Genomic DNA, 13,286 nt, shown 5'->3' with positions numbered 1-13,286 from the left:
ACGAAAATCGAACAGACAGGAATCGAACACTCGCGACAACCTCTCTAAAGTAACCAAAAATACGTCCCGAGAACCTTTCGGTTGTGACAACAAAGTCCGGCAGTGCATTTCCGAGCCTTAATTGGCACACAGTGCGCAAAAACGGATCGCTTACATCGCGCACAAAACAAAATCTGCTTACAATCTGCCGCAGAAATAAGTGCCCCAGACTCAGGCCGCCATCCTTCACCCGCCTAAACAAATTGGTCCGGCTGCAGCGTTCCCAGTCCGCAGCCCACACAAAAACGGCAAAGATCCGGTGCAGTCTCTGTACGTTCATCCTTGCACAATGCAACACTTGCATCACGTACCACACAAGGTTTGAGCATGAATAAAGGCGCATCTAGTGAATTCATGGCGCTCATAAATGAAATTAAAAGAATAGAAAAAACAAGACTAAGGAAAATGAAATAAAAACATTGAAATAGACCAAACAAGGAAAAATAAATAAAGAAGTCAATAAGAATAAGGAAACACAGAAATAAAAATGAAATAAGAAATATGAAAGATTAAAAAAAAAAAGAATCAATAAACAAAAAGGAGCAACACTAAATAAACAACAACAAAAATAAAAATAAATGCAGTGTAAAAGATAAAATATGCAAAATAAAAAAGCTAGCAATGTGCAAGGAAACGCTTTCGCCTTGCAGCAATTAAGAGAGCCAAAGTTCCCCCTGAATTTTAACCGCGTCGATTTCCGTCTCCTGCTCCGACACCGCACAGGCAGTGTGTGGACGGCCGAACGTTCCACCGTTATCGTGGTGCTCCCAGTACATTGTGCGCGAACTGCGACAGCCATGACGTCAAACCAAGCGTAACTGAAGATTTTCATGATGAAGTTAGCGCCAAAAACGAGGACTAAAGTAGGAGAGAAGACACAACACGAGCGCTTTTTCGCAACTAAAACTTCAATGGAAGAAAATTTTAGTTGTGAAAAAGCGCTCGTGTTGTGTCTTCTCTCCTACTTTAGTCCTCGTTTTTGGCGCTAACTTCATCATGAATAAGATTCAACTCGCCCAACTTTCCACCTTACTACTGAAGATTTTCGCTTGTACACCCAGGCTTAACCAGTGCTAAGCCACTGCCAAATCTTTTCCTCGATTGATTTAAAGTGCGGGTACTGGCAGATTGAGGTTGATGAACGCGGCCGGGTAAAAACTGCCTTTATTACTCCCGATGGCTTATATGAATTTAAGGTGTTGTCCTTCAGTCTCTGTTCAGCGCCGTCAACGTTTCAGCGCATGAGGGAGGCAGTCCTCGCTGACCTCGAATGGCAAACTTGTTTAGTTTACTTGGGTGATGTGGTCATGTTCTCTGAATCCGTTGAAGAACTTCTTGACCTCCAGCGGACTGTATTGGGTGCTCTGCGGTCGGCCAGTTTAACGCTCAAGCCCGAAATATGCCACTTCGGCTACGAACAACTCCGTTGCTCGGCCACGTGTTCAGCGCCGCCGGCGTCCAACCCGATCCCGACGAAACTGCCGCCGTGGCCGAATTTCCGGTTCCTGCCACAAAGAAAACGCTGACACACTTCCTGGGCCAGCGCGCCTACTACCGTCGCTTTAGCGCTGACTTCTTTTAAACTGCCGAACCTCTGACCCGCTTGACGCGTGACGATACCCCGTTCGTGTGTACTACCGAGCAACAGGAGGCTTTCACAGAGCTACGTAGACGCCTGCACACAGGCCCTGTTCTTGCTCACTTTGATGAGGAGGCTGCCACCGAGATCCACACCGACGCCAGGAACATCGGCTTGGGTGCTGTCCTACTCCAACACCAAGATGGCGTGGAACGCGTGATTGCATATGCGAGTCGCGTTTTGTCTCGCGCCAAAATTAACTACACTACATCGGAAAAGGAGTGTCTCGCGGTTGTTCGGGCCACGATGAAGTTTCGACCCTACCTCTACGGCCGCCATTTCAAAGTCGTGACAGACAACCATTCCTTGCGCTGGCTGGCCAATCTACAGGACCCATCAGGCCGCATAGGAAGGTGGAGCCTCCGCCTCCAGGAATTTGATTACACAATTGCATATAAATCTGGACGCACGCACGAAGATGCCGATACGCTCCCCCGCGCCCCGGTCGAGCTGCCTGATGATAGCAGAGAGGACGACAGTCGTTTCTTTGGAGTAGTTAGCGATTCCCATGTCATAGCGAGGCAGCGAGCTGACATCAGCTTACGATCTGTAATTGACCATTTGAAGGGCCGCACTGCTACCACTCCGTAACGATAGCTGTGAGATTATCGTTAAGAGTTTCAACATTAGGGTCGCCTTCTTCAGTAAAAGCGGAAAATCTGTTCTGCAGCGAAATCCTGAATTCCTTTTGAGACAGAAATGGTAATAGCGCTGCAATAAGACGTACACAAGAAAGACTGATACAGGACATGCGCTAACTTCACCTGATTTTATTTACTGCAAAGCCAGCAAATATATGGAAAATTCAAAGCATGCGCAAAAAACACCGATACAACAGGCATCAACAAAACCGTTCAAGATATTGCCACGTATCATTGTAGTGTTTGTTCGTTCACGCTGAAGGCTGCAGGAAAGGGCTGTTATCATTTTTGTTCGTGACGCGAGAAGCGACCAGTCTAATCTCGATTGATCGCAGCCATGAAAGGCTGCATCTAGGTTTTTCCAGATTACTGTAGATGATCTTGTCCTGCTATCTGGAAGTTTCCTTGCCGGCTTTAAATTGAACGATGCCGCGAGCAGCGGGCATTCATAGTTCGACGACCGACGAGCACGTTTGTTGCTTACGCCGCCGCCGAGTGATTCAGTTCTTTTGCGGGCGCAAGTCAGCCCACATAAAGAGCTTCGTTTCCAAGACTGGCTGGTGTCTTCCTGACCACTGGACTGCCGCCACTACAACGTGACATCTGCTGGAGGTGCTGGGTAGCCTTTCATGTTCCGGACACCCCCTACAAGCCGTGACGCCAGCCCTCTGAGTCATCAACCGCAGGACCTGAGTCCAGTCCACCACGATAGCCGACGCCTGCAAGGGGACGCACCAGAGTTCGGGAATCTGCCGGACCCTACCCGGAAGCGAAAGCCAGCAGCAACGTCCATCATGAGCTTGCCCCAGACGACGACTCCAATCATTCTGCAGCAGCCCCGGGTGCCACCAACCTTCGACGCTTCGCCTGGCGCCGACCCCGAAGAATGGCTGGAGCAGTTCGACCGAGTGGCTGTCTTTAACAAATGGGACGATGCCATGAAATTTAGGTACGTCTTCTTTGCCCTGGAGGGACCAGCAAGAGTCTGGTTTGAGAATGAGGAAGCCAGCCTCGCGAATTGGGCAACCTTCAAAGAGCAGCTTCTCAAGACTTTCACAAACGTCGTGAGAAAGGAGAGAGCCCAGCAGCTGCTACAGTCTCGCATACAACACCCAAACGAGACCGTTGCAGTGTACACTGAGGAGATGAAGCGTCTCTTCCGGCGTGCCGACTCGAACATGAAGGAAGAAGAAAAGGTCAAGCTGCTTATGCGAGGAGTTAAAGAACAACTCTTTGCCGGCCTCGTACGGAACCCACCGAAAACCGTGGCGGAATTCATAGAAGAGGCCTCCACGATGGAAAAAACACTTGACGCCCGAGCCCGCCAATATGAGCGCCAGCAGCGTGTTTTTTCAGCAAACTGCCTGGACGCCGCTAACAACGATAACCTGCGGGAGGTTATACGCCAAGTAGTACGAGAAGAGCTCCGACGATTGCTGCCAAATGGAACGCAGCCGCAGGTTTCACCACTTACTGACGTAATCCGGGACGAAGTTCAACAGGCCTTGGGTGTGACGCCGACACCTATGCAGCCTCTGCAGCCCCCAGCCATGACTTACGCCGCAGCTGTGCGCCGTCCTGCACCTCGACGACGGGACCCAAGCCCCTATCGCCATCAGTCAGCTGCGTTGGACCGCCGCCCACTCGCCCCAACCCGCCCGTCCTACGAGCGACGCGCGCAGCCGAGGAAATGCGACGAGTGGAGAACTCCCGACCAGCGCCGCCCACTATGCTTCCACTGTGGCGAAGCCGGTCACGTCCTCCGGCGCTGCCCATACAGAAGACTGGGCATCCGAGGGTTCTCTTACGACGCTCCACGACCCCGACCTGGCCAGCGACCAGCCGAAATCGAGGAGTTTTTGCGTCGGGAAGAATGCTCACCGCCCAGCCGCCTATCACGTTCCCCGTCACCATCGTCACCGCGCTTTGTATCTCCTAGCCGACGCTACGCAGTGCGTGGACGCTTCCCCAGCCCCCGAAGGTTAAACTGAATAAAGCAGCCTCTGGAGGTGAGGTTGCTTCTGAGCGCAAGAACTAAGATCCTCCATCGACGAAAACAGAAGACCATGCCCCCTACGACAACGACGACTCCTACGACAACGACGACCCCTACGACAACGACGACCCCTACGACAACGACGACCCCTACGAAGACGACGACCCCTACGACGACGACGACCCCTACGACGACGACGACCTCTACGAAGACGACGACCCCTACGAAGACGACGACCCCTACGACGACGACGACCTCTACGACGACGACGACCCCTACGACGACGACGACCCCTACGACGACGACGACCCCTACGAAGACGACGACCCCTACGACGACCCCTACGACGACGACGACTACTACGACGACTACTACGACGACTACTACGACGACTACTACGACGACTACTACGACGACAAATACGACGACAACACCGACGACAACACCGACGACGACACGGCCAGACTAGAAGCTTTTACCGCTGCCCTTACACCTTATTAGGAACGCTAAAGGACTCTAAGTTTTCGAAGCATTCTCCGTGTTTAATTTCATTTTAAAGCATCGAGACGATGCTTCTTTGGAAGGGGGGTAATGCCACGTATCATTGTAGTGTTTGTTCGTTCACGCTGAAGGCTGCAGGAAAGGGCTGTTATCATTTTTGTTCGTGACGCGAGAAGCGACCAGTCTAATCTCGATTGATCGCAGCCATGAAAGGCTGCATCTAGGTTTTTCCAGATTACTGTAGATGATCTTGTCCTGCTATCTGGAAGTTTTCTTGCCGGCTTTAAATTGAACGATGCCGCGAGCAGCGGGCATTCGTAGTTCGACGACCGACGAGCACGTTTGTTGCTTACGCCGCCGCCGAGTGATTCAGTTTTTTTGCGGGCGCAAGTCAGCCCACATAAAGAGCTTCGTTTCCAAGACTGGCTGGTGTCTTCCTGACCACTGGACTGCCGTCACTACAACGTGACAATATGATATCTCATTCTTGAAAAGGCGAACCGAGGTATCACTCACGAAATCTAATCCCCTCTTCCTAATGTGGAATGCTTCCAAAAGCTCCCTCGCCTTCGTATCTCCACTCCTGCCCAGAATCTTTATCTCCCGAAGCCGTGGCTCACACTTCTTGCATTGCTGGCATCTTTTTTTGCCCCGGCCCATGTTCTGCCGCACGATTACACACGAAGCACTCAGCGCAATGCTGCGAAAGATGTGCACCTTCTAGATTTGTTAGCGATCTTGCTTGCTCAGCCGCGCGGTCATTAACGCACCGCCACGTTTGGCCCACATAGGCTTTTCCGCAGGTCAGTGGTATTTCATACACCACACCTGTGCAGCACTTCACGTACTGCTTGTTATGCTTTTTGTTGCAGGAACTCTTTTTATCGCTCCCAATGCGCGCGCATAGCTGGCCAAGCTTTCGTGGGGCAGAAAACACGACCGGCACGCCATGTCGCTTTGCCACTTTCTTCACATTGTGCGCGACGATATGCACATAAGGCACCACTTCTGGTCTCACGGACTCTTTGTTCGACTCAGTCCACTTGTGAAACATCGCACACTTTACTTTTCTTAGGAGGGCTTAAGCAACTGCTGTGATAACCGTGCATAGGAACTCCGCCGAAACCAACCGATCAACTTGCGTATCAAAACTCATCTGCATAGCATGGTGACACGACTTCAAGAGAGCCGACTCAAGACAGAGGCGAGCAATGGCACGTTTTACAGTTTTTGAATGTTCTGATGTGTAAGGCAAAAGCTCCTTCCTGGCACGAGGGGAATAACGCCAACAAACATGATCCTCGCCCAGGGTAATATTAAGATCTAAAAACTGTAACCACCCCCCTTTGGGTAGCTCATGAGTGAACACCAACCCCCTCCCCTCTTTTTGGAAGTTGGCTAAAACTGTGCTTACAGAATCCGTGCAGGTGAAGTTTTTTGTTATTTAAAAACAACTAGAAAATCGTCAACATACCTAAATACTTTTAGTACTCCCTTCCCTGTTAAACTTAGTTCTAGGGCGCGGTCAATAAATGCTAGCAAAATGTTAGTATGAGCTGGAGCTACGCAGGATCCGATGCAAATCCCTTGTCTTTGGCGGTAAAATTTGTTGTCAAATGAGACAAACGTCACACTAAGACAAATTTAAAGGAACTTGATAAAATCACAAATTGACACGCCTGATGAGTTCTGGAATCCAACAGCACCGCTACTTTCTATGGCTTCCCTCACGCAAGTGAACAAGGCATCATGGGGCACCGAATAAAACAAGTCTTCTACATCCACTGAAGAAACATAACCAATAGAGGCATTTCCCTATAGAAACCTAACAACATCTTTTGAACTTTTTGTAACAAAAGGATCATGAACACTAAGTGAGCTCAGATGCTTCTGTAAGAATTTACTAAGAACCACCTGCCACGTACCATTCTCACTGACCACAGTTCTAAAAGGTATCGACGGTTTGTGCGTTTTTGCTGTAAAAAATACAGAAAGAGCATTGCATTTACTGTTACTGATGAAGTTTGCCAGCCTACCTAATTCTAAGTCCTTACACAACAAGATCGCCTTCCCTTTTACCCTCGTTGCGCTAGCTTTCAAAGGAACAAAGTTCTTGGCAATCGCTTCATCTCCTCTTGTTCGGAACTCTCCTTCGGGGAGCACCACGAAGCCACCATCCTTGTCGGCTTGGAGAAGCCGGAGGCTGTGCTGTCTGAAGTAGGACACAACTTTTGCCATGGGATACTTGCCTGGTCCAGTAAAGGAGCGACTTGTAGATCTGGTCAGTGCATCCACACCATCAAGGAGGCACCTTTCCTTGTTTTCTTCTGCAGCCTTTCCTGCGATGCGTCTGTTTAGGGCGAGGAACTCATATGCTTGAACCCATGGTTCATGGCTGAACTTCGGGCCATGGTTCAACGTGTTTCTTACGTCGCTGGGAAGCTCTACTTCCCCGATGACAGTCACACCTTTTGCCGTTGGCTTCTTAGTCTTCTGTAAGGCAGTAGACTGCAACACTTCGTTCAGAGTGTGAGCCCACCAAAACTCTGTCAATCTTCCTGTAAGGCGACCAATCGCACGAAGATTCTTCTCCGCCAGCCACCACGGATCCAGGTTGTAACATAGAGCCCGCACATGATCTTCACATCTTCTAATTTGTCTCCACAGCTGTTTTCAGAAACTTGCATATGCGCTTGAGTAGCCCTACTGGTGGTCGCAAATACCCGCAAATACCCGCAAATACCCGCAAATACAAATATTTCTATGGCCTATCCCATAGTCGCCTACCGCCTAGTCTCCAGCCAGCTTCTTGCCTACCTTCGCATTGAAGTCGGCCATCAGAACAGTGTACTGTGATTTTACCGCGGTCATTGCCGATCCCACATCTTCATAGAAGCATTCAAGGACCTGGTCATCATGCCTTGATGTAGGTGCGTAGTCCTACACCACCTTCAGCTAGTAGCTCTCATTATTTATTTATTTCATTACTATCAGGGCGGTTGAGGCGATACAGATAGGAGTGGTAAGTATATTTATACAAATACAAATTCAAAAAAGAGTTAATTAACACAGGTGATCAAAAAGCGGAGACTTGAAAGCTTCTGGGTCTGAAATGGAGACGGTGGAGGCGGGCAGGTGCTTCCAGTCTGAGCTGGTCTTTGGCAGGAAAGAACAAAAGTACCGGTTAGTTCTGCAACTTGGAACATTCACTTTGAGTCGGTGATCAATACGAGATGATACATAACTTGGAGCCGTGAAAAGACTTCAGTTTAGCCATTGATTTGTGTAATAATTTCTGTGGAAAGTGAAAAGCCTAAAAAGATGACGCCGCAGTGAAAGATCTGGAAGGTCTAGATTTCTCTTCATGAGTATGACGCTAGACGAACGCGAATAGTTAGTCAAGATAAAACGGGCCGAACGATTCTGAACTGATTCTAAAGTATTAATCAGTGACTTGATGTTAGGGTTCCACACGGAAGACGCATATTCTATTTTAGATCGGATTAGAGCCTAATTACGATAGCTGCCACCCTTTTGTTAATACTATAAATTCCTCGGTGGTTCCAGCTATATCCTGATTTATGAGGAATCCCACACCTAGTTCTCGTCTATCTGCTAATCCACAATAACACAGTACGTGCCCGCACTTTAGGACTGTATATGCCTCATCTGTCCTCCTAACCTAACGCAGCCCTATGACGTCCCTTTTAATACCCGCTATTTCCTGCAAAAGCACTGCTAGGCTAGCCTGATGTTACGGAGTGTGCCGCAGAGGTAGGGGGTAGGATGGTTCGACAGGGTACCGGCAAGCTATCTCAGGAGACTAAAAGATCTGATAAAGAAACACCAAAGCATAAGTGCGTCTAACTCCACAGACCGAATAGAACTACCAGGCCTATCAAAGTTAATAAATAAGCGCAAGGTAGCCGTCGTAAAGAAGTTAAAAATTAACGTGCCGGAAACCAAAGTAATGTTCAACAGCTTAGCAAGGGAACTGCAGTTCGCAATTGGTAGCCAGGTGCTGGAAGTAGTGAGAGAATATGTCTATTTAGGGCAGGTAGGGACATCTGATCCAGATCATGAGAGGGAAATAACTAGAAGAATAAGAATGGGGTGCAGCACATATAGCAGGTTATCTCAGATCATGAATGGCAGTTTACCAATAACCCTAAAGGGAAAAGTATACAACGGGTGTATCTACTCACCTATGGGGCAGAAACGTGGAGGCTAACAAAGAGGGTTCTGCTTAAGTTAAGGACAACGCAGCGAGCTATGGAAAGAAAAATGATAGGTGTAACGTTAAGAGATTGGAAGCGGGCGGAGTGGGTGAGAGAACAAACGCGCGTTAATGATATCCTAGTTGAAATCAAGAGGAAGAAATGGGCTTGGGCAGGGCATGTAATGCGAAGGCAAGATAACCGCTGGTTCTTAAGGGTAACGGAGTGGATTCCAAGAGAAGGCAAGCGTAGCAGGGGGCGGCAGAAAATTATGTGGGTGGATGAGATTAAGAAATTTGCGGGAATATGGTGGCCGCGGCTGGCGAAGGACAGGGTTAATTGGAGAGACATGGGAGACGCCTTTGCCCTGCAGTGGCCGTAGTCAGGCTGATGATGATTATGATGAAGCGGCTAAGGCTATCATGCGTCATGCTCAAGGTATGGAAAAATTGGTTTGAGCAAAGTTTTAAAATAAAGTGTATAAAAACGATGGTGTAAACGGCCTGAAAGTTAATTTTACTACCTGGTTGATGAAAGACAAAGATTTTAGAAATGTCTGTTTGCAGAAGCCTTTAAATGTTGGTTAACCTCCGTGGACATCCTTGGCTTGTCAAGGATCTCGAGGCTCCCAATAACTCGTATGAAGATCTCAGCCTCCTTCTTAGGACTGTGAAAGTGACTTAGGTGTATCGTTCGAAGTAGCGAAGCACAGGGTCAGAACATAACAGTTTTAAGCATGAACTGCTTTTAGCTCCCGTTGTCGGCAGTTTGTGACGTCACGCCGAGACCGAGAGCCAACATCCGGGCACTGAATTCCACTCATCCGGGCACTGAAAAGAGAGCATCCGGGCACCGTACGAGATTTAGCAAGACTCTCTAAGAGAGAGGGCCGCTTAGAGCAAGAGGGGAGCTCCAGAGCGAGAAGGGCTTAGGGCGGGAAAGCTGCTTCCGCGTCGTCCCCAAGGATGGCGCTGCGGTCCCACTCACGCACGTAAAAGACCGGCCGCTGAGCCTTCAGCTAATGACGTTGACCCTTTGGCAGGCAGATGTATACACGCTCGCGGAGTATTCGAACGCGCTGCATATACATTCTTGTCAGGCCTGCGTCTCGTCGTCTCCACGTACGCTTCTGCATCGCCCTGCATTTCCATGCCGCCACCGTCACAGCTGCTTAAGCCGAGCAATGGAGCCTGACAGAAACCGGATACAGCTGACGAGGCAGGGCGGAAGAGATTCCCCAGACACTCACAGGAAACGATTGCGTCCACATGGACCAGTGCACAGTATGTGTGGTGTGGTGTGGTGTGTTGAACACTAGACCCGTTTCAAGATTTTAACTAGCACCATCTACAATCAATGTGTTATGCCCGTAAACATTTCATGCTTACTCTACTCTCGGTTAAGGGAGAAGCAGAGATTTTTTTAAAGAATACCGGCCTGCCTTAAAAAGCCAAAAACATCGAGCATACCAAAAAGTGCATGTTCAGCTAAAATCAATGCTGGATGATATGGAATATGTTCTTTGTAAAATGTAGCAGAGTATTTTTTCCTTAGCGATTCAAGTTTTGTGCATGAGAGTAATATATGGTTTACGGTAAGTTCATGTCTGCATTTATCGCAAACAGGTTTGTCTTCCTTTGTGAGTAGGAAGTTGTGTGTGAGATGGGTGTGTCCAATACGGAGAGGACATAATATTGCCACGCGCCTAACGCGCCGCGCGGCCTCCGCGCTGAGTCGAAGACGACGACGAAGCGGCGGTGGGCTCTCGTGACGCGCTGTTCTGTTCTGTGTCGTGGAAGCTGGCTCCATAATTAAAAGAAGGCTCCCGGTCTTGGGTTCTTCCCGACGTCTACCTTCACGGCCCCACTGGTCGTGACACTGGTGGAGGTGCGGCCGATGCTCCCTACTCCTGAGGACGACTCGACGCGTCCGCCTCTTGTGACCACCCCTGTCCATCGTGCCAGCCGGAGGATCCGCGGCCTGTCCCCCGAGGCCCTTCCTATTGTCAGCGCGCCTATAACTACCACTCCATTCATGGCGACGCCACTGCCCGCCCTGCCTACGACTGTCCCTCCAGCCAGCCCCACCTATCTCAACCTTCAGACTCCACGCACGCCTAAGCCATTTCACGGCGACCTGTTTGAAGATGCTGAAGACTGGTTGGCTCACTACGAACGGGTCGCGACCTTTAACTGCTGGGACGACGCTACAAAGCTGCGTAACGTTTACTTCAGCCTTGAAGACTCTGCACGAACGTGGTTCGAAAACCATGAGACTACTTTCTCTACGTGGCCGGACTTTCGACGTCAGCTCCTGAGTACGTACGCCAACAGCGACCGCCGGGAGAGCGCAGAGCGTGCACTGTCCTCTCGAATTCAGCTTCCCAATGAGGGTGTTGCCATGTACGTCGAGGATGTGAAGCGTCTTTGCCATCTGCTGCGGCACATGATGCGCGGCGTAAAAGACCAGCTCTTTTCCGGCCTCGTGCGGAACCCGCCCAACACCGTCGCGGAGTTCCTGGCCGACGCCGTGCACATGGAGAAATTGCTGCAGCAAAGATCCCATCAGTACGACCGGCAACTGCGCCTAACGTCGACTCTAACAACGTTGGACCGGTTCGACAATGATCCCAGGACGAATCCGGACTCCCTTCACGAACTCATCCGTTCCGTGGTCCGCGAGGAGCTGCAGCACCTTCAAGCCACCTTTGCCCCTCGCGTCGATTCCGTCACCAGCGTCATCCGCGAGGAAGTCCGACAGGCACTCAGGGCACAAGACGCTGCAGCTGTGCCGGCGCCGCAACCGACCCCAAACGATCCCGCGCCGTATCCGACTCCTGTCCAGCCAGTCACGTACGCGGACGTCGTGCGCCGCGCGGCCCCATCTCCTGGGCCTTAGCCTTACACCGCACCATTGGTCGCGGTGCACTCTGCCCAGCCGACTCCTTACTGGGCGGATCGGCGCCAGGCACCACGGAAGACTTACCTCTGGCGCACTCCGGATCAACGCCCGCTCTGCTACCACTGTGGTGAGGCCGGCTATCTCTACCGGCGGTGCCCCTATCGCGAAATGGGACTACGCGGTTTTTCTGTCGACAGCCCCCGTCCACGCCCTGGAGAGCGCCCTCAAGACATCGTCGAGTATGTCACCCGCCAGCGTAGTTCACCATCTTCTCCGCGCCGCGAGTCGCGATCGCCCTCTCCACGCCGGTCTTCGCCCTCTGGGTCCCGTTTCGCCTCAGGACAACGTGGTTCCTCGAGCCCTCGTCGGTAAAACTAGCTCCGGCGGCCTTTGGAGGCGAGGCCGCCGAACGCCGTTCCGACACAAAGCTTCCACCGCCGCTGCAACTGAATCGCCCCGACGTCGCACGCCGCATCGCTGCACAGTTTTACCCCGACGCGCCTTTCGTATCGCCGCGATGCCGCAACCCCAATCGCCGACCCGCTTCCGCCGCCGCACCGACCCAATCGCCCTGACGCCGAACGCCGCATCGCCGAAGAGTTTCCGCCAACGCGCCGCTTGAATCGCTCCGACAGCGCAACCCCAGTCGCCGTCCAGGTTCCGCCGCCGCACCGACTGAATCCTCCACAACAGCCATCGACGGGCCGTGCTGAAGGCAGGGTCTCCTTGGATATCCCTGTTCTCGTCGACACAAAGAAGGTCAACGCGTTGGTTGATACGGGCGCAGATTACTCTATCCTTAGCGGACGGCTTGCGACGGCCCTGAAAAAAGTGACGACACCCTGGGACGGTCCCGACATACGCACGGCAGGCGGACATCTTGTCGCACCACTCGGCATGTGTGCGGCCCCGGTTACGGTTCGAGGCCGCACATTCGTTGCCACTTTTCTCGTTCTCCGCGAATGTTCTCGCGATGTCATCCTTGGCATCGACTTTCTTCGCGAGCACGGTGCGATCATAGACCTTCCGAACCGCTTGGTGACGTTTTCTACCGCAATGGCCACAGAAGAACCTGCGCACCAGGGTTCTCGGTCCGCCCTGCGAGTCGCCGACGATAACGTTATGGTGACACCACGTGCCAGCATTCTCACGAGAGTTACCTGCGACGAGCCACATAGGGGACTCCGGGTTGTCGAGCCTAATGTCTCCCTCGTACTCACTAAGGGGGTTGCGGTGGCACGGGGCCTTGGATCCTTTCATGACGGTTGTGCAGAGGTCCTTGTCACCAACTTCTGCAATGAACATCGACATCTGTTCGTGGCACAGCCGTCGCTTACGTCGACCATGTTCAG

At 51.3% G+C, this 13,286-nt stretch overlaps 1 pseudogene; it reads right to left on the bottom strand.

Annotated features, from left to right (window-relative positions):
- Positions 1 to 1,737: 1,737 nt before the first annotated feature.
- LOC149325091 (uncharacterized) lies at positions 1,738 to 7,687 on the bottom strand (annotated as a pseudogene).
- Positions 7,688 to 13,286: the final 5,599 nt, after the last annotated feature.

This window comes from Amblyomma mixtum, chromosome 10 (assembly GCF_055824585.1).
Source record: "Amblyomma mixtum isolate Tamu chromosome 10, ASM5582458v1, whole genome shotgun sequence".
NCBI lineage: Eukaryota > Metazoa > Arthropoda > Arachnida > Ixodida > Ixodidae > Amblyomma > Amblyomma mixtum.
This window is presented reverse-complemented; position numbering and strand designations above follow the sequence as displayed.